We start from the raw sequence: 22491 nt of genomic DNA, 5'->3' as shown, positions 1-22491 counted from the left end.
TAGGAGATCATCAATTCTTGGCTTTCAGGCTAGGGCTGTGTTCTTATTTGTGGCAGCAGAAATAATTCTCCCGCATGGAAAGATGGCCTCAATTGCACTGAGCGAGTTCAGGCTGAATGTTAGGAAAGAGTGGCTGGGCATTGGAACGGGCTGCCCATGGAGGTCGTGGTGTCACCGTCCCTACAGGTGTCCAAGAAACATTTAGATCTGGTACTAAGGACGTGGTTTAGTGGGGAAATAGCGGTGATAGGCAGACAGTTGGACTGGGTGATCTCTGAGGTGTTTTCCAACCTTGGTGAGCCCATGATTAACACTTCTGGGTGAAGCACCTATTGCCTGTTTGCTTGTAACCCGGACTCAGCAAAAGATGCTGCACTTCTATGCTCCCTGCAACTGACTGCAGCCCCATCCCTAAAGAATCACTTTAATAATTTCAGTTAGATAATAATTCCAGAAAGAAATGAACATAATTCTTAGGCCTTTGAGATCTCCCTTAGGACATCTTTATTTTACTCCTATGTTTTGTCTGAGGGCACTCTCTCTCTCCCTGCTGTTTTCAGTGAAGCACACATAGCCCTTTCAGCTCTTGTATTCAGCCTGTTTTATTGCTGGCTAATCTAATTCCTCTCAACTATACTACTTCAGTATAATTCACTCCCAGACAGAGCTGCAAATACAAAGAACCAAATATAATAAAAGGCTAAAGGTTTATTAGGTTCACTGCAACAAGGACTAAATGGCCTCCTTTTGTAGGTATACTTCTTGTTGTTCATTTCTTGTTCCCTAAATCCTTTCAGCCCACAACATGCTTTAGGTGGAACAGCTTTAGCACAGGGTTGGAACAGATGATCTCCACAGACTGGAAGGAGCGGTCCTTGAGAGCAGCCCTGTGGAGAAGGACCTGGGGGTCTTGGTAGATGAAAAACTTAACATGAGCCAGCACTGTGCCCTTGCGGCTCAGAAGGCAAATGGGATCCTGGGCTCCATCAAAAGAGGGGTGACCAGCAGGGACAGGGAGGTGATTGTTCCCTTCTACTCTGCTCTTGTGAGGCCCCATCTGCAGTACTGCGTCCAAGTGTGGAGCCCCCAGTACAAGAAAGACATGGAGCTGTTGGAGAGGGTCCAGAGGAGGGCCACGAAGATGATCAGGGGACTGGAGCACCTCCCCTATGAGGACAGGCTGAAGGAGCTGGGCTTGTTCAGCCTGGAGAAAAGAAGGCTGCGGGGTGACCTCATTGCAGCATTTCAGTACCTAAAGGGAGCCTACAAACAGGAGGGGAATCAACTCTTTGAAAGGGTGAGTGACAGCAGGACAAGGGGAAATGGTTTTAAGCTGAGGGAAGGGAGATTTAGGTTGGGCGTCAGGGGGAAATTCTTTACAGAGAGAGTGGTGAGGTGCTGGAACAGCTGCCCAGAGAGGTTGTGGATGCCCCGTCCCTGGAGGTGTTTAAGGCCAGGTTGGATGGGGCCCTGGGCAGCCTGGTCTAGCATTAGGTGGGAAGGTTGGTGGCCCTGCGTGTGGCAGGGGGTTGGAGATTCATGATCCTTGAGGTCCCTTCCAACCCTGGCAATTCTGTGATTCTGTGATCCCTGCAGGCACTCAAGGCCAGGTGGGATGGGGCCCTGGGCAGCCTGAGCTGGTGGGGGGCAGCCGTGCCCACGGCCGGGGGTGGCTCTGGGTGGGCTCTAAGCTCCCCTCCAACCTGAGCTGTTCTGTGGCTCTATGATAGCTCCCCATTTTCCTGTTCATATACAATCATACATTAGGCAGAAAATGTAATCAATTTCTGGATTTCCTTCAGCTAGATCCTGATGTTGCAGCATTGCTGTGGCCTAACAAGTCCAGGTCAAGTGTCAATTTCAAGAGGCTGGAATGAATAGTTTTTATTTCTAGACTGCAGCCATTAATTGAGCTATTCCTCTCTCCCATGCAGCTAGAGCAACTTCACTGCAAGTGCTCTGTCTGTTGTGCTGGGTGTTTCCATGCCGCCCTGCAGCCGCCAGGCCACAGAAGCATTCCTCCAGCTGCCAAACACACCTGGGATTTCAAAGAACGCCCTGCTTCAGCAACGAGCAGCTACGTGCCAGGGGCTCCTTGCAGCGCTCAGGAAACAAGCATGAACTGGGGGATTGGGACAGCAAGTGCAGAGCTGTACACAGAGCTGTCCTGATAAACAAACAAACAAACAAGACGCAGGATTTTCTGATGAAGCACCTGAACAAAGATGCGCTGCAAATTAGAAGTCAGAAGCTCAGAAGGGAGCAGTGAGGCAGGTGACATTCCACCAGCTGTGTCACCGGTTCTGGGACAGACTGACACTGCTTGATGAACTGTGTCTATTTTAGGATGCTCTCCCTGCTTTCATCTCTTCTCTAGCACACACTCACCCCTTCACAGGATAGGCTTTAAAACAAGCAGAAAAGGCCAACCCCCAAATGCTCACTGTAAGAGAGGAGGTGCTGACACATCCCTGCCCCTCACAGCTGATCCTCCTTTCCCAGGAAGGCTGCATAACACTGGTGTCACTGAGCAAACTGCTGTTGTCAGAAGCACTGGTTTGTCTTCTAAACGTGTCAGTGTCTCATCAAATGCTGCTGTTAAACAGTGACAGCGTGACTACAAAGCCAGTGGTAGGCAGTGCCCCAGTACTAAGCAGGCTGGAAAACCAGAGCAGAACAGCAGCACTGCTGGGCTGACCCTTCTGCTCTGCTGATTCACTCTCCTGTACAGTGAATTACTCAGCAGAGAGCTGTTCCTCAATTCCTTCTGCCCTACAGGGACACTCCTTGCAGCTCACTCGCCCTGCAGACCCCCAGTAACACCACCAAGCACACAGGAACCCAGCTGAGAGCATCCAGGAGCCCTCGAGTCAGGAAGACTGAAAGGCACTTCTGGAAATCATGCATTACCTGAGCAGAACGTTCCTCTGAATTATTCATATTCAGCTCACCTACAGTCTTTATTTTGCACCAGGGAGAATTCAACCCTAATTGTTCTACTGATAAAGGCAGATTGAAGCAATTTGTTGACCTCGTAACCTGGATTAATGAGTTCATCCTAACAGCGAACTATGCCTTAAATTACACCAACAATTGTTCCCTACCTGCTACTTCGTTGCTTAGTATATGACCAGGCTAACAAACTCAGCACCGACATGGACTGTAATCACTAATTATTATTTTTGCTCTGCAGTTCAGAGGAACAGAGACTATTTATCCCCACTCTTCATTTAACAGACACCGGAAGCCCATCTGTATTCCACTTTGAACTTCCAGCAATGAGGGCCTTTTTAGCATTGCATAATAACTGCATTAAAAGGGCTCTTCATAATTGCACAATAACACTTTTTATAGGTCTGCCCTCCCCCATATCTCTTATCTGGTTACAAAGTTCCCCAGCTCCCAAATAACACTGAATAACTCCCCTTTGATTTGAACAACCATTAATGTAACTTCACATTCATCTGCAGTTAAATACAATTAGTTTTGCATTTAAACAAAGAAATGAGCCCAAATTAAGCCATGATTTCAGTACAAGGCAGGGAAGTCTCCCTGCTGGGCTATGACTAAGGCCAGCACGGCAGGCTGCACCTGCTGAGTGACATGCCACGAGCAGCAGAGGTGCTGTGCTCAGTGCTGGGAATTGGTTCTGCATCCCCCTGGCTTCACAGGCACTGCTCCACCTTACACGCAGGAAGGCTGATGCCCACACTGCTGCCTTTCTGAATCAGAGCACACAGTGACACTGAACCTTTCATCACACGGACCCAAGCCATAAATCTGAGAGCCAGATGAATTGCTTTTGTGACAGCAAGCACAGAATGAAGCGTTGCCTTTGCTATATCCTTGCCAAGAATCCTGCTTCAATCCATCCAGATGAGGAATTATTGGGATCAACCGGATCTAAGCAGCTTTCAGCACCTTCAAGCTTGACGGAACAATTCCCCAGACGCTCAGGATTCTCATCTGCCTTTCTGCAGTGGTTCCAGTAACAGCCCGAGAGAGAAAACCGATGGAGCACCTTGTGGTTAGCAAGAAAGAACTGCTGTCAGCAAGCACAGTGCCTGCAGCAGGCAGAGAGGAGGTGCAGAACGTGGGCCTTCGAGGTCTCTTCCAACTCAAACGATCCTATGATTCTATGAACTTGAGGTTCACTTCTTGCAAACTGTGCCTTTCATTTGGCATGCTACTGAAGCTCACGCAAAATTCCAGAAAGAAACAGAACTGATTGGAAAACAGCAGACACTGAAAGCAAAGCACACAGTGTTAAGGACAGGATGTGTAAAGGCCTGAAATCCAGCAGATTACAGAGAACCACTACAGACGACTCAAGATGCAATGCACAACAAAGGCCCAACAGGACAAAGCGCTGCCTCCTTTTGTGCCATGAGGGCAGGCGAGCAGGGATGGAGCTCAGCTGCTCTGCACAGCCCATCCCATCGCCCTGTCGCCATGACAACCATGCACTGCCACCAGCCGGAGGAGGGGGCTGCAATACCTTTGGGGAATGGGAAGATTGGCGGGGGAGCAGATGTGTAACCACAAAAACACAAAGACGGAATTCAAGATTTCCTCTAAGCTGAACTCACGTCAAAATTATTTCATATGGCTTCTCGGAGATATCAGTGGTTTTACACGGAATAGTTTTATGCCTCTTCTGATGGTATTCTTGATAAAAAACGTTTTAGTGCTCTGGATCATAAAACTAACAGCCCTATTTGCCATAGCAAACATTTCTGGTTACCGGAGGCAGAGTAAGCCATAAGCCGTAACGTTTTACGGATCCATCAAACCAGGGTATGGACAACTTTAATTAAAAACTAAGCTACCATCCTCTGCTAAATAGATACACATGTGGATGACAGTGTAGGTATATTGAGAAAGAGGGAAAAAATGGATTTGAAAAGCTCATGATTGGAGTGTGATCTTGCTGCAGCTGTTCCATCCCAGCAGCTGTGTGCACACTCACTGGCACAGGGCAGCACTCAGCACTACAGCAGTAGCATCCATTTGCTGACGACAGCATGGAAGAGGAGCTGTACATACAGCATTTCTAACCCACAGGTCATGTATTTATTACCTGTGAATCTTTTCTTTAAGAGGAAGAAAATTTCATTGTTGAAGGCAGAGAAAGCACAGAGAAAGAGCTGAAAAATCAGACTTTCACCATGTGAGCAGTGTCCCTGCCCAGGGCAGAGCCTCAGCCTGCATGGTTTGTAAGGTCCCTCCAACCCACGCCATCCCACAACTCTGGGATTCAATTCAGCCTACAATGTGACCATACAATCTGCTGTTTTTTGCCAAGATTCCAAAGGCAGTACACTTTGCAAAGATTAAGACCCAATTTCTCCTCTTCTGGAGAAGTAACGTTGCGTGCCGCCTTCTAAAGAGAAACTGCCGTTGAAATGCATCTCACAGTAATATTAATTAGAAAACAGCCCATCACTTCTGATTATTTAGCTCTGTTCTTTAGAAGAGCGGCAATGAGATAAAAGGGGACAGACCATTCAGTGGGGTCTGTGTGATAGGAGAAGGGGAAATGGCTTCAGACCACAGGAGGGGAGGTTGAGGCTGGAGATGAGGAAGAAGGTTTGGCACTGAGGGCGGTGAGGCACTGGCACAGGTTGCCCAGAGAGGCGGTGGTGCCCCGTCCCTGCAGACAGCCAAGGTCAGGCTGGAGGGGCTGTGAGCACTGCTGGAGCTGTGGGTGTCCCTGTGCACTGCAGGGAGGCACCAGGCAGCCTTTGAGCTCCCTTCCATCTCAACCCCTCCTGTGATTCTTTAACAGTCAGCTTTCCACACAGCTCAGTAGCTGTCCCACACAATATCATGCTCGTTTTCTTCCTTGGTGCGAATCACAGCAATCAGCTCTTGCTTTTGGTTCCTATTCATCTCAACACAGAGGTGACCTCATTTCACCCAAACTCTTGGCCAATTAACTGGGGCACTACGTGATGCTCTGGCACTCCATATTCAGACACAGCATGATCTCAAAGGCTCAGCTCCCTCCGCAGCCAGAAACTGTGCTCAGGAATCACATAGGATCACTGATTTTGAATGACACGACATAGAAAAGCCTGTGCTTGTGCCTGCCCGAGCAGGTGTCCAGCTGGAGCCCTGGGAGCTGTGTGACACAGCCTGATCCTCCCATCCCGTGCCCTCCCTGCTATCCTGTCCCACGCAGGCAGGTTGATGGCATGCAGTGGCACCGTGCAATGATCTGTACCTCCTCCTGGAGATGGAGGCAGCTGAGGCATCGAGCATTCTGTCTGTGTAATTTATTCTGCACACAAAGCAGCCCATAAAAATGAACGCTCTGCTGCAGCGGTTTTGTAGAAAGGAAACTAACAGGTGGAGGCTGTAAACCATGGTCACTCAGCCTAAGCCACAGCTAATCGCCAAGATTACAACGAGGCAGCCTAGTATTAAATCCACAAAGGCAAGACAAAAGAGGACACACCTAATCCGTGCTAAAACAACTGCAACTGCACCAAAGACACCCATCAAAATTTAAGCACAAATCCATAATCCTGGGGAAGTAAAACCAGCCCGGCGCAGCCATACACACCAGCTATCACTTGTGCTTTTTCCAGCTATCGCTTGGCTTCGCTCACATTTTTTGCTTCCACTTCACTCTGCTCCCTCTAAAGCTCCTCCCTACAGCTGAGCACCCCGTGCTGTCAGCTCCTGCCTGCCAGCAGCAATGCTGCACAGCTCCGTGCAGCACAGGCTGCTCCGCTCTCCTCCCCTCTGAAGTGCTGCTGTTATTCCCTGCACCACTCCACGTCCTTTGAGGGATGCAGCGGCTGTTTCCATAGCAATGCCAGTTGCCCACCCTCCTTCTTCATTGATTTTGACCACGGAATGGCCGTGCCTTGGCTAAACGTTATCTCCTCAGTAGAATAAATCAGCACGAGGTGCGAGACTGCAAGCGTCCTGACTGCTGCAATAACGTGAGGGGCCTGCAGGGCTCTTAATAAAGCGGGCTTATAGATTTATTTTGTGGCCAGACTAAATGAGTACATCTGAATAAAGGCAGCGAGAACCCAGCCTCGAGCTGTTATAAGGCACAGTGTTTGCTTTTAAAAAGCCACGTCATGGGTGCAGGAAAGGACAGAATACTCACTGGGTTCCTCCGATAACTGCAGAATGCTCAGCAGCTGCTGACCAGCCTGACTGCAAAGGCTTGAAATTTGTGGCAATACCACACAGTGAGTGGTAACCAAGATTTTGAGAACAGCAAAGCTGAAATGAAGAGTCGGAGAATCACAGGATACCACGAGCTGAAGCACAGAGCACCCGGGGCCAAGAGATGCCCCGTGTCTGCTCTGCACTTCAAACATCACATCTCTTCCATTGAGATGCATTCCCTAAAGAGGAAAGCAGAGACTGTCACAAGGGATTACACTGAGCAGAACAGCAGCTGAGCTCTTTAGGGCTGTGTTTCTTCCTGGTTTCAAGAGCCCTCAGCACAACAAACCCATTGGTAACCACAGCACAGTGCTGTCCCACAGCACAGCTGAGTTGGGTGCAGTGTGACAGCACCAGCTCCTGAAACACAAGGATGCTATCTCCAGGATAACGTGTAACCAACATGGGACTCTACCCAACCCCATCTGCTACTGGTCGGGGCATACCCTGAAGGTTTATCTGTCTATTCAAGCTCTCTTGCACACATTAACTCCCTTACTAACTCCATCAAGCCCTCACTGGCAGAACTTTCACTAAAACGTCTATGGCTTCCAAAGTCAAGGTATGACTGCTGAATGCAGATTTATCTTTTCTTTTTCAACAACAAACAGCCCCGTGTGTTTTTGACTTGGAAAAAACAATCAACGATGACTTCAAACAACAGAAAGAACTTCCAAACGAATCCATTTGTGACACTCCTCAGCAAATTGTTTCTCTAAACGTAAGTTTCCCACTTCAGCCATCCTCCCTGCCACCCTCTGTCACCAAAAACACGAATACAAGTAGCCCTGAGCTGCACAATGCAACACTATTAAGACTGTAAATCTTCGGTGCCGACGTTAATAAAACAGTTTATTGCCACTGCATTAAAATGGGGCTTGATAGGAGATGCTGCATAGGGGCAGACAGCAATGATATATTGAACCCAGTGACATTTAGCTAGAAGAGTTTTCAACAGAACCTATTTCCTGTCCGCTTAGCCAGCTCAGGGAAGAAAATGTCAGCTAAATGAATGCCAAGAATTCATTTCTATTTAGATGATATTCCATATTACACGCTGCAGTGTAGGAACTCCAGTGAAAGAAAGCAGGAGCGGAGGGAGGGCTGCAGTGAATGCCAGGCTTCAGCGCTCTGCCCGAGCTGCTCTGAGGGCACAGACCTTTGGGCCGCTCAAGCATCCCTTCCTGAAGAGCTTTCCTCCCTCCTCCACTCTCCAGGGCATGAAATAAAGGCCTATGGAAAACACTGCTGTTATGTGATATGGAACAGCAGAAGAGAAAACGTGGAAGGAATCAGATCAGTGTCCTCTGGGAGTACGAGAAGAATGAAAGTGTCCTCAAACAGAGAAGGTAAAGGAAAACATACAGGGAAAAAATGGAGTAAAATAATCAGAGTACCGCTGAAAGAAAAAGATTCAGTGTCACCGCGCCGCCTTGATTAAAAATAGCAAAAGACAATGCACCACTAAAAAGAAGCTTCTATAATAACTGTTACCACTATTAATTGCTCTTTGCTCTACAGGCCCCCAGGGAGCAGTGAGATGCACGAGTGCCCGACTCTCCCAGATACAATATCCTGCCTTTTATCTCCATCATCAAAAGCCCGTGTTTATTGTTGCAGCCAGAGTCCCAGCGCTTCATTTCCTAACCTTACCAGCACCACAGCTATGCAAATAATTACAGATTCACACAGGTCAGTCCCAACCCATCCAATTTTTGCATCCATTTCAGTCTGAGAAGCAGCCGAGCAGCACAGTGCCAAAGGAGCCTCCCAGAGCCTGCAGGGATGGGCGGTATCGGCCATCTCTCACAAAGCAGCGGGCACGAGGTGTTACATAAAAACCAAATGGATGCAATAAAGTTGTCGGAGGGGATCAATAATTTCCATTACCGACCTCCTCTGGAAACCACAGCGACTCCCGGAGCGCCGCCCTCCTGCAGCGCCGCTCTCCGCCGCCAGGGGGCGCGCGTGTCCCGCCTCGCCGGCAGCGCTCCGCTCACCGGCACGGCACGCGGCGCCCCGCACTGCGCAGCTGCTGCCCGCTTTGCACCGCGTAGAACAACAGCAATAACAACAACAACAAGGCAGCTCGCATCCGCCACAGGAGCAGAAGAATGCAGCATTCCCACTCAACTCACCCACCCCCCCGTAACAGCGCTATTTGGTGCATTTTGCGACGTATTTTTAATGAATGACAGTTTTCTGCTGGGTCTCTGAACACCATTACAAATCTATCAGTGCCAATAACTGTTAACAAGGAGAAAAAATCCTACAGAAATACCTTCAGTTACAATGCTTTAACTCTTTGTAGAGGTGAAAAAAGCCCCATTACCATCCCCACCTGATCTGCTTACAAGCTACAAGCAGGCATTTTGTGGGGCCAGCTCTTTTTACAGGCAACACATAATCACAGAATCAGTAAGGTTGGAGGGGATCATAGGACATCCCATCCAACCACCCGCCATCACCACTACTGCCCACTAACCACAGCCCTAAGCGCCACCTCTACCCTCAGTGCAACAGTGTGCATTCCTAGCAGAAACAATGCAGGGAGAAGCGCTGCTGCAACTCCCATCCCTGCTTTGGTGCTCGTTTCTGCTCGGGAAAGGCAGGGAGGAGGGAGGGGATGCTGCAGCAGACAGCTGCCTCCCAGCACACACCACCCAACTGCTCCTGCCTGCCACTGCTGCGTGTTTTTGCCTACATGTTTTATTAGGAACAGATGGGGCCCCTGGCTATTATATTATCAAGCCTCCCCGCACAGCTGCGCTGCTCTGAAATTGCCGAAATAGCAATCTCCTGAATAAATTTCTCCTGCTACTAACAACTGCTTTCCTCGCTGCAAAGGAGACCATAGTGGGTCTGGAAAGCTCTCTTCCAGTGTCAAGAGCCACTGATGGGTTTATTTTGAGCCACAGCGTATTTCTGTATTCCACAATGAAATGCTATGAACAGATGCCAGAAATCCTCTTCCCCACCCCCAAAAGCAACCAGTACAGTCTGCAAGAAGCATGAAGCCAATGGGCCCACAAACAGAACAAAGTGAAATAACCAGCATTTCTCACTCAATGGCCGTCTGACAGAAGAGAGAGACGTGCCCACTAACCCTAAATTGCTTCTGTTCTGCTTGGACCAAACCAGAAAGGAGCCAATACCCAAAACTGGTGTTCCCAGAGCAGGGAAGAAGCTGCAGTGATTCTCACCAACAGCAATGGGCTCCTTCCAGCAATGAGCAGATCTTTGCCAAGGGTTGGAAACAAAGATCTACAAAAACCTACAGGCAAAGTAGAGAGTATGTATAATGTGTAATTGTGTATCATATGCATCCCAGGGTTCTGAAGGAACGGGCTGATGTGGTTGCCAAGCTGCTCTCTGTCATATTTGAAAAACTGGTGGCTGTCAGGCAAAGGCCCCAGGGATGGGAAAACTGCCATTTTTAAGAAATGGAGATCCAGGCAACTGCAGGCTGGGGAGCCTCACCTCTGTGCCTGGGGAGATCAAGGAGCAGATTCTCCTAGAAGAGATGTTAAGGCACATTGAGATGAGGGGGTGATCCAAGACAGCCAGCACGGCTTCACCAAAGGCAGAGCGTGCCTGATCCATCCAGTGGCCTTCAGTGATGGAGTGATGGCACTGGTGGGCAAAGGAAGGACAACTGATGTCATCTACCTGGAGTTGTGCCTTTGCACAGTCCTGCACCACATCCTTATCTCCAAATTGCAGAGAGATGGATTTGAAGGCTGGACCATTTGGTGGATAAGGAATTGGTTGGATGGTCGCAGCCAGAGGGCTGTTGTCAATGGCTCCACATCCAGGTGGAGGCCGGTGATGAGTGGTGTCCCCCAGGGGTCCATCTTGGGACCGGTGCTCTTCAGCATCTCTATCAGTGACAGATGATGGGATGGAGTGCAGCCTCAGCAGTTTGCTGATGGCACCGAGCTGAGTGGTGCAGTGGACACAGCAGCAGGAAGGAACGCCATCCAAGGGAGCTGGACGGGCTCAGAAAGGGGGCACATGAGAACCTGATGAGGTTTAACAAGGCCAGGTGCTGCTGTTGGGTCGGGGCAGTGCCAGACATGAGCCCAGACTGGAGAAGAACTCGCTGAGAGCAGCCCTGCGGAGAAGGACTTGGGGTCCTGCTGGACAGAAGCGGGACCTGGTGTAGGGAACCTGCTTTGGCAGGGGGTTGGACTCGATCTCTGGAGGTCCCTTCCAACCGCTATGATTCTGTGACATGAGGCAGTGGTGTGCACTTGCTGTCCAGAAGGCTGACAATCCCCTGAGCTGCATCAGAAGGCAAATAAGGCTTGGTCACTACTTGCTCACTACTACAAGAATTCTGCAAAATGGTGGAACACCCAACACCTCCAAGCCAGCCAGTCAGCTGAGTTCTGGGACTTGCATTCAGTGACTTCAGTTGGGTAGTTACCTCACTTTGAAAACTTAATTAGATTTCCAATACTTGCTGAGAAGAAAAATAAACACTTAATAAAGCCAAATCCTGGAGAAAAAAAAAAGAATAGGAATGAGGAAAGTGCGTTCCCCCTCTGCCACAGCTCCACCAGCAGCACACTCAGGCAGGATCTCCGGGGGCTGGCTGGTACCTGATGTCCATGCTGGGGCCAGCAGGCTCTGTCTGGCAGCCCCAGCTGCTGTCTGGGTGGCTGTGCCAGCTGGGGGCACACGAGTCCCTGCAGCAGGATGTCTGGCACCAGCATGGCCACATCTCCCTCATAGGAGAGCTGATTTTGATCCCGAGAACAAACCGTGCTTGCCTATCCTGGTGTGCAGTATGCTTTCCATACACATAAATTATTAAGTTGAATCCCCAGATTCTTACTCAGGCTGTCTTCTCCTCATCCCAATACAAATTCAGAGAAAACAATACTTTGCTGCATGCCTGGCAATTACCTGGCATCAAGCAGCACAGTTCAGAAATACATAACAGACACTGCAGTAACGTTCAGAAAGTTAACAGACTGAATTATACACATCCTAAGGAAGCTGGGCTGCATATATTCCATTGCAGAACTCTACCTTATGATATAGAAATGCTCTGACACCCCAGATTCAATCTGGGGATCTTCTCAAGGATATTGCTAAGTAACATCCCAATGATGTGATAGCATCCAATTATCTACCCACCTATGAGCATGCTAGAAGCGTTAATGCAAGTGCAAGCACAAAAATGCTAAACTGATTTGCTTTTGGGACCCTTTCCTTCCAGCACCCAACAAAGGCAGTAAAACAATCCATGCTTCATGCAAGCATTTATTAAGCCAGGGAGGCAGGTAACTGAATGAGCTGCCCTATGAAGAAAACCGTGAAAGAGAAAGGTCTCATTGGGATGTTAATGAATGCTGCATCATTAACACTAAATTACTGGCTGCAGAGTTAAACACAGAATGCAAGCAGACTTTGAACCAAGCCAAGCAAGCTAATGGTTGCATCAAACAACAAGGTCAACCATTCTGCTGCCCCAGTTATTGAAGTGGGAATTCTTGTTATAGGAGGACATTAAAAGGAATTTACTGTCACTGCCATGTTTTACATTCACTCTCGGTTACAGTTATTCAAACTATTTGGCACACTGAGTTTGCAACAAAAGAGATGTTTTGTTTCTGGCAAAACAAAGGACAAGGACAGATAAAAACAAGAGGATGAAAAAGAGGGAGAAAATGACAGAGCAATGCAACCACGTCGCTGCACTGAAGGAAGCATCACGCTGAAGTTCCTTTGATTTATTAATCCAGTGATTTGTAAAATCTTGCAGTAAAATAACCACCAACACTAGGAAACCCTGAGTGCCATGCATGATGTGCTTCCAGCAGTGCTCCATGAACTACAGCTTTCGTTCATGGCAGTGCAGCAGGTCGGACAACCACCACATGCCTCCCAAAGCAAGGTTCCAGCTCAGTCTGACCGTGTTCTGGTCTTGAAACATTTCCAGGAGGAAACCTCAGAGGGACAGCGAAGAAAAACTGTGCAGCCCTGATTCCTTGCAATAAGAAGCAACACCATCTTTTGTGTGGAAAAAAAAAAAAAAAAAAAAAAAAGGCCTGAGATTTCCAAAGCAACCACCTGCTGGAAGAAACATTGTGAGAGGAGGAAGAGAAAGGAGCAATGAAAATGGAAGAAGTTCCACACTGATATGAGCTTCCTGCCAAATCCCTCCCTCAAGATTCTCCTGCAAGAAGTCATATTGGACCCAACAGGTGGTTCAGTTGGCAGTCCTACAGAATAAGCCAAATCTTCACTGCATTCCAAGCTTTTATGCATCACCCGCATTGCAGGGTTTCCTCTCTGGTTAATCCCACAGCGTCCTTATGAAAAAAACCAAAGTCTTAGTGGGTTTTGTATTCAGTGTAATAAAGAGAGCAGGGGCCCTTTGATTTAGCTGACATACCCCATGAAATAGCACCCTTAAAGGAAGTAAAGAAACCTCCAGCAATGAAGTGAAACTCTTAGTACATTCTATTTAAGTCCAACACTAAATGCCACAAGTGTGTGAGCAAAATCACAGCAAAGAGACGAGGACAGCAGGTATGTGTCAGAAGGGACAGGATGACGACAAGGATGAGGTGCGCAGCCCCCTGCCTTAGTACTGAACTGTCCCATCAGTAGCTCCATGCTATTTCTTTCCCACGGTAATTAGAATCACAGAACTCAGCTCGGAGGGGAGCTCAGAGCCACCCAGTGCCACCCCCGGCCGTGGGCAGGGCTGCCCCCCACCAGCTCAGGCTGCCCAGGGCCCCATCCCACTTTGAGTGCCTGCAGGGATGGGGCACCCACAGCTCTGGGCAGCAGTGCCAGCGCCTCAAAGGGCTTGGGCAGCTAAGCTGGGACACTGAATTTTGGTAAGAAAATAATTATTTCCTAAGAATTCCAAGCAACAAGCAGCGACATTCAGAGTCTGACCAATTGCTGCTGATGCTGTCTGTGCCCTCCATCATCATTTAAGAAAATCCCAGACAAACCTGTTATCGATAAAATAATGGACCAAAGGTTAAGGAGCCAATAATTGAATTTATTGATTATAATGAGCAAAGAACAAAGAGGCAATGCAGCGCTGGGCGACAGGGGACTCTGCGTTCCACCAACTGCCGCAAAGTTTTAACCCGTACGCGGTCCTTTTATGCAGTTCATCTTCAGTATTCGCGTCCTCCCCCGCATTCCTATTGTGGCGTACTCTGCGCATGATCTGGCTGTTGCTAGGGGGTCTTATCTTATCCTGCCTTCTGGTGGTCGTATGGGCCTCATACCCTCTCCTTAACCCCGACTGGTGGTTTCCCTTTTATGGTATGCAAGTTTCCTGCTGTGTGAGGAAACAATTGTTGTTCCTGCATGGCTGCTAACTTGCTGGCTGATTGATACTCAATACAGGGCAAAGGTCATCCTGAGCAAGGCAGGCAAACAGGGGGAAGAGAGATACAGCTCGGGACAAACATTCCTACTTTTTAACAATTTCCCCCCTTTTTCTTTTATCGTTGAATGTTTGTCCAGGCTTGTTTTATTCCTTTCCCCTATATGTTCGATATTTTGAAGCCTGACCCCATCACATCCCGCCTTCCTCGCCACACCTATTACATTTCTTCTTCCTCATAACTGATCTTGCGCCTTATGTTACAGAATCCGTTGATCCATCGCTTGCCACATGATTCTGGAAAGACAATTCTGGAAACACATAATTATACAAGGCAGAATGGCCGCAATGCAAATTATTACAAGCAATACTAGCGCAATCACTTTAACAACTTTAGCAATCCATCCCCCAAAACTACCAAACACATTCTTAAACCAGTTCCCAATAGGATCATCTTCCACCCGAACCTTTTGCGAATGGTTTTGTAGGTCTTTCAACGCCTTATGGATAGACACACTATGGTCACTGAGGTTGAAACAGTACATCCCTTCCAAATCCTCACATCCATGCTCTTGTGCTAAAAGTAGGAAATCGATGGCCGCCCTATTCTGTAACACAGCATGCCGAATACTGTTTGTGTCTTCTAGCATCGCATTTAACACTAACGTTGTCAGGTTTGCTTGCTTGACTGACCAACACGCTAGTCGTTCAATCTGCTGCGAACTCTTTGCTGCGGCGACCCCAAGATATCTAATTCCTACGGATCCCATGGAAGAGATACATTCAGAGATTTTATCAAACATGCCGTTTGGCTTGCTAGATCGCCGTCATTACGGCAACTGGAATGGTTCGTGGTGTATCCCGCAAAAGCTCCTAACGTATATTGAGGGATGCCCACTAGGCAGGTGCGGAAAGGGGAGGTTGCTGATTGCAGGCTAAGGCAAAAATCCTTCTGCCCCGTCCTGTTTGCCCAGGTGACCCACACATTCCCTGGCTGGGGCAGGAGGTGTGCTCCCTCAGCCCGTGATGCCAAAGCAACAATCATTATACATGTTAGCCATAATAGCCACAGGATAGGCAGTTGATGCCTATCTGGCCTCCCTGATTTGCCCTTCGTCCCACTCCAGGGCTTGGTTTTTACAGAGGTTCAGTTTTTACAGCTTTTCAAGGGTTGGTCAGTTTGCTGTATGTTGAATAATTCCCATATCATGGGCTCATGTGGATTGCTGGCCTGTACCCCTGGAAGTAGAACAGATGCACAGACCAAAATGACTGTCTTTGGGGTCAAGTATCGTCCCTTCACCCGAGGTCCGTCTCTGCCTCGCCTGTCAACTGGGTTGCAGCCAGCTACAGGGGTCTTTATCTTCTCGGCAGCAGAGGACCTACTCGAAGGTGGACTTTTCCCCATCACAGCCTGTTTTATTCACTACTGAATCCCCTGGGGTAATCCAGGCCCTTGTCCACAGAGTGTCTCTGGAGTTTAATCCCGGAGCCTTTTCAACAATCGGCCAACCCTTACAGCCGTGCACCCATTGTATTCGGGGCAAACTTGGTAGGCTGATCTCACTTAGTACCTCTCTTTTATTCGAGAACGCAAACCCCCTTTCCGCACTTGACAACCTTCCACAAAAAATACAAAATTAATGACAAGATTAATGCTATTATAAATCCTATTAAGCACTGTACAGCAAAAGGTAGGTGTTCAAACCATGCCCCGACCATTTAGCTTCTTTAGCAGAACTGAGGTGGCTTCTCCGGAGGGACTATATTAGTCATTCCTTTTTATCTGTTTTACATTATTGCCTTGGTGGAAATTCCTGTGGTAAAGTAAATTCTCTCAGTTAAATTTCGTTCCTTGTGTTCCACCCAATTTGGAATTGTCCAATTAAGTGCTACTACCCCATAGACTGGCAACCCCCCTGCTCTGGGGAGGGCCGTACATATCCAACAATTTGTTAGGTTAAAATTTTGGGCCACTGCCCGAGTAGCTATTACCTTCCCAGGCTAAAGCAAATCTTATAAGGTTAATTACAATGCATAGTTTATACATTTCTCTTAATTGTTAGTTGGAGGGGTCCTTTCTCCTCGCAATCCACTGTGGTCGGACCGTCTTCTTCAGGCGGTTCCTCGGGCATGCCATGCCTTGTTCTCTGGTTTGATCTTGTGCAGGATCTTCTTGCAACGTGTATGACAAAATATACATATATACACCTATGTACAGAGCCCACATACCAAACAATTACTAATATAAGTATACTTTGCAATGATGTTTTCCACAAGAGATATATAAGCATTTACATCAAATGCCGCACTTAATCAAATTAACATTTCTAACAATTATAAGAGCCCATATTACTGTTTTTGGATTCACAATTTTAAGGGTCCAGCTGGCTTCAGTTCCCATTGTATTTGAGGGATCAAGCCAAGGCCTTGGGCTCTAGTTCCTAGAACCAGTTTCTCTATTTCCTGAAGCTATTCTTGTAGATTTACCACATACTCAGTATTTCACTCCCTACCTGGGTAGAGATAAGGCCTTTTGTAGAGTATTTTGAAAGAATTGACCCCTCTTTGGCTCTAGGTTTCCTAAGGAGAGCCAAAGGCAACAACTGGCCAGGATAGTCCAGCTTCCTGGGCCAGTTTTACCACCTGTGATTTAATTCCAATGTATTCCCAATGCTTACTGACCTATTGGACCATCTCTGCAATCAAGTGAGTTCCCTGGTTGAAGGGTATTGCTGCAGGACACCCAAACCTTGGTATAATCTCCTGCAGCAATACCTTGGTTATTTCTTTGGCTTGATTGGTCCTGCAAGGAAATGATTCTGGTCACCCTGAAAAGGGTATTTCTTAGAACCAGCATATACTGAAACCCACCTTTTTCCTGACAGTTCTGAAAAAAATCAATTTACAATTGTTGTCCTAAAAGATTCCCTTTCCCAACAAGCCCCACTTGTACCCTGTTCCTGGTACTAGGACTGTACAGTTACTTTCTGATGTCTGTACCCACATATGTTTTATTATGTTCCCTTAGAACCAATTTCTATAAAATAATAAAGGGCACAATAATGTGTCCATCTGGGTATGCACCCACCTGTCAGTTTGCTCTCTTCCCTTTTAAATCAATAAATTCCTATCCTGTCCATAATACCTTATAGGTTCTGATTAAGGTTCAAATATTTTAAGTTTACCGTCTGGAATTAAAGCCAGTTCACCAATTTCTTTTCCTTCAGCTGCCTGTTTTGCCACCTGATCCACCATCATATTCCTGGTTGCCTGTACAGTGTCTCTCTTCTGATGTCCTTTACAATGTATAATAGCCACGCCGCTCTTTGGGAGATTTTCATCATACTGAGTTTGTTTTCCATGTGTGTAAGAAAACCTCGCTCTTTCCAGATGGTACCATGAGTAGGTACCACCCCAAAAACATATTTAGTTCTTGTCAAGGCAGTTATTTTAGCCTTCTGAGCAGAAGTCCCCACAGGTAATGGTTTTGCTTCAATTACCTTGTCAGTAGCAGTTACTGCATGTCCTGCTTACAGTTTCACAAAGCTGCTTCCGTCCTCAGCATCATCCAGTGGTTCCTCCTGTAGGTCTGAGCAATTGGCATAAACAGTCTCCATGCAGTGCACACTGCTGGCTTGGAGGTAGCTCTGCGTTGGTGTTCTGGGTGTTCAGCAAACTGCTTCCTTCTCTTTGATCAGTTCTGCTTTCTGTTGAGAAGCTTGATAGCCATTTAAGTCAAGAAATTCAGCAAACTCAGTCCACTGTACACAGTCCTCCTTTGTTCCACATACCGTAGACTTTCTTTGGCAAAACAAGGCAGAAAAAGGTGTACTTCAAATCCAGAACGGTAAACCCCACCTACTTATTCCTTAACTTGGTTCAACATTTCTATTAATTGCCCTCAAATCTTGTACCAAATTATAACTCTTGCCATCCAATTTTTCATTTGCAAGATCAGGGTGTTCTATTTGGATTTCTATCCAATTAATAATCCAAAATTCATAAAGTTATCTATTATTTCTTTTATCCTCCTACAGTCTTGTATCCTCAAAGGGCACTGCTTTACCCTGGTTGGGCTGGCTCCTGTCTTTAACTTAACTTTTATTGGGCTGCATTTTGGCTCTGCCAGGCATTTCTGATGCCTGCAATCCTGTGTATACCTGATTTAGGATTTACCTAACTTCTATGGGTACAACATTGCTTTTTCCAGTTTGTGTTAAAGCCAAACTTAAAATTTTCCATTAATTGGTCTTGCTTGATACTTAGCTCCAATTTTCTCTACTGAATTTAATCTCTTTACCTCTTTATTCTGCTTCCCTAGCTGTAATTTAACCAGTGGATCTGCTAGGGTAAACTTCCCAAATTCCCATCCTTCATTTTTGCAACCAGAGGCGGTTCCCTCTTTCTCAGTAATTCACACATTACTTTCATTGCAGTGGGGCGGAGCCCTCCCTGGGCTCTTCCAGCCCCCCCACCCCCCTATCTCTGAGTGGATCCCTGGGTCCTACGCCCTACTCTAGTGCTGCGACAGTAACAGCTGCTGTTATTCCCAATTTCCTTACTATCTCTGTTTCTCAATCAGTTTTTGTTTGTTTGTTTTTCCTCCATATCGCTCACCTCTACATCCCTGTCACACCCTGCTCATCCTTGCCTTCCTCAGCCTGTGTCCTTCCCAAACTTTTCACTTTCCAAACTCTCATCATTACATAAACTACTACCATCATATTTCAGTTTTACCTCCTCCTCTCCAGAGGCTTCCAGTGCTAACACTGGGATTTCGGGTTTCCCAGACCTCTACAGAGGCTATTCTCACTTCCCCCTTCACAAATAACAGCAGTCTCCGTCCCGGCTCTCTCTCTCACACCAAGTACTGCTCGCGGGGGAACGGTGCAGGGGTTGCTCTCACACCAGCAAGGATTAACTCTCTTTCTCTTTAACCCTTTTTCCTCCTCTTTTCCTGCGATTAGCAAGTCATCCACATACTGGATAAGGGTGATTTCTGGAGCTGGTTGATATTCTTGTAAAATCTGTTCTAGGGCTTGTCCGAATAAATTTGGGGATTCGGTAAAGCCCTGTGGTAATACTGTCCACCTCAACTGTTGTTTCCTCCCTGTGTCTGGGTCTTCCCATTCAAAGGCAAAATAATCCCGGCAAGACTCATCTAGAGGGCAGGCTCAGAATGCATCTTTTAAATCAATCACACTATACCATAAATTTTCAGGGCCTAATTTGCTCAACAGGGTGTAAGGATTAGCAACTACAGGGAAGCGAGAAATGGTTCTTTTATTTATTTCTCGCAAGTCATGTACCAGGCGATACGTGCCATTAGGCTTTTTAACCGGCAATATGGGAGTATGGAATGGGGACATACAGGGTTCCAATAACCCTTGCTTTATGAGTCTTTCTATTTCTGGCTTTAGGCCTCTCCTCCCTTCCAGCGAGATGGGATACTGTTTTATTTTTATAGGGATCTCAGGATCCCTGAGCTTAATGGAGAAGGGGGGTATTTCTAGACGCCCTACACTTTCGGTTGTATACCATACTTCAGGGTTAATCCTTTCTTCATGTCTCCGCCCCCGTTCGCCACCCCGCTCGCCGTCCTTTGTTCGCCGGACCTGCAAGATTCCAAAGTCCCGCTCCCCGCGGCCCCTCCCCCTTAGCCACCTTAAGGGCTCCAAGTATCAAACCCCACGTTTTAGGTTCCGTGGCTTTCTGGTTGTTCATGGCATGCTGGCACAGTGCCGAGGTGAGTGAATCCCACCTGCATGAATCTAACACTTGTTGGGAAGAGTCCAGCTCCCTTTTTTTTTTTTTTTTTTTTTTTTTTTTTTTTTTTTTTCCTTCTAAAAGCGACAGCACCGCGGCGATCTCCTTCCGTGAAGGAGTATTTTTACCGCAGTGCTCTTTACAAATCTGCAAAAGTACCTTAATCATTTCTTTCTTAAATTCCCTAACATCCCCCGAACTTAAAGGTACCGACATAAATCCCATCTGTGGATTGGAACCCCCCATAGGTACTTCTCGCAATGGATATAGATTTTGTTGACGAGCCCTTCTCCTGGTTTAGGGACCCGAGTTAGGGTCTATTTCCTGATTATCTGAATTATCCTGGTTATCTACCTCGGGCTGTGGAGGGGGAGGAGCTGTTGGTGGTGGTGGAATATATGGTGGGGGTTCCATGGGGCTATCCTCCTCCTTCCTAGGTTTCTGTTTCTCAGTCTTTCTGTCTGCCTGGGATAGTTTAAGGATCGGGATTGCTGGTCCCCCTGGGCGTGTAACCCAGACAGCTGCATATTCACCCTCTTCCTGACTAAAGGGTGTCTTAGCATTAACACAAAAGTTTAATTGTTGCTATACCCAATCTTCACTGGACTCAAATTTTGGCCACCGGACATTGGGGCCAATCTCCTTATCTCCCCATACTTTCATGCAATAGTGAATCATCTTAGTCTTCCTCCACATTTCTAACCTGAATGCTAGAGGGGAACGTTTCATGGTCACAGGGTCCTTACTCTTTCCCTGTCCCATCTTCCGGAGTGCCTTCACTCAATCGTGTGTGCGTTTCACTCACTTCCCCTCGTTTGTGGCTCACGCCTTCGCAGGCAATGAGAACCGCACTACTAGAGGGTCCACACTCGCTTGGGTTAGTCCGAGCTACCGGCCCCCTCTCACACACACACCACTCGTCACACTCCGGGAAACCCGACCCCGACCGAACGGAAAACCCTTGCCAAAACGGCAATTACTTACGCATCCTGCGTCTTCGTCCGGACTTTTGTGCACAAAATTTAAGGGGTCGACCGGTCCTTCCTTGCCTCTTTGCTCTTAAATTTCGGATCGTCGGTAGGAGTAAGGCAGGGAATCAGGAGCGGGGCCGCCAGTTCTGGCGGGGCGCCTCCCCAACTCTCAGAATCCAGCCACTATTCCTATCCGAGTCACGGCACCAATTGTTATCGATAAAATAATGGACCAAAGGTTAAGGAGCCAATAATTGAATTTATTGATTATAATGAGCAAAGAACAAAGAGGCAATGCAGCGCTGGGCGACAGGGGACTCTGCGTTCCACCAACTGCCGCAAAGTTTTAACCCGTACGCGGTCCTTTTATGCAGTTCATCTTCAGTATTCGCGTCCTCCCCCGCATTCCTATTGTGGCGTACTCTGCGCATGATCTGGCTGTTGCTAGGGGGTCTTATCTTATCCTGCCTTCTGGTGGTCGTATGGGCCTCATACCCTCTCCTTAACCCCGACTGGTGGTTTCCCTTTTATGGTATGCAAGTTTCCTGCTGTGTGAGGAAACAATTGTTGTTCCTGCATGGCTGCTAACTTGCTGGCTGATTGATACTCAATACAGGGCAAAGGTCATCCTGAGCAAGGCAGGCAAACAGGGGGAAGAGAGATACAGCTCGGGACAAACATTCCTACTTTTTAACAAACCTACGTAATAGTCAATAAAAAAATAAAATCTGTCTCCCTTCCTCACTTAACAGAAAGCAAAAGAGCTGAGCATCTTTGAGGGACAACAGAATGAAGATCCGAACCCCTCTGAGTCCACCCAGTAACCCCAGGACCCTCAATGTGAGCTGACAAGCCCACCTCTCACATCTACCACTGCATGTTAGCATAACTAAAGTACCAGAGGGAAAGAAGAAAAAAAGAAAGAAAGAAAAAAGCTGTAAAGGAGAGCACTCAGGTCATGGCAGTAAATCACAGCCCTTAATTTCACGTGAAAGAAGGGAATGTTAGACTAACACAGAACCCTCAAAGAGTCCTTTGTTAGGATGGAGGCTTGTGCATAAATAGGTTTCAGAAGCGCAGAGAAAGGAGGTTTAGAAAGGAAAATGACTCTGGATTTTTATTTTATTTGCCTTGTTTTATCACCATTCAGAGAGTAAAGCAGCTAAAAAAAAAATCCGGCAGAGATAGAACTGACAA

At 47.4% G+C, this 22491-nt stretch overlaps 1 protein-coding gene and 1 long non-coding RNA gene across 12 annotated transcripts in view; both read right to left on the bottom strand.

The window, feature by feature from the left end:
• NCAM1 (neural cell adhesion molecule 1) overlaps positions 1-22491 on the bottom strand; it is an 88345-nt gene that overhangs the window by 45059 nt on the left and 20795 nt on the right. The window lies entirely within an intron of this gene.
• On the bottom strand, positions 14198-21985 carry LOC149915176 (uncharacterized). Its single transcript, XR_016459548.1, has 2 exons — positions 21308-21985; positions 14198-16765 (listed from the first exon to the last, which is right to left on the bottom strand). It is a non-coding gene; the product is annotated as an uncharacterized LOC149915176 (long non-coding RNA).

Source organism: Phasianus colchicus, chromosome 23 (genome assembly GCF_987193195.1).
Source record: "Phasianus colchicus chromosome 23, bPhaCol1.hap1.1, whole genome shotgun sequence".
NCBI classification, from domain to species: Eukaryota; Metazoa; Chordata; class Aves; order Galliformes; family Phasianidae; genus Phasianus; species Phasianus colchicus.
Note: the sequence above shows the minus strand (reverse complement) of the source record. Positions and strands in the feature narration are given on the sequence as shown.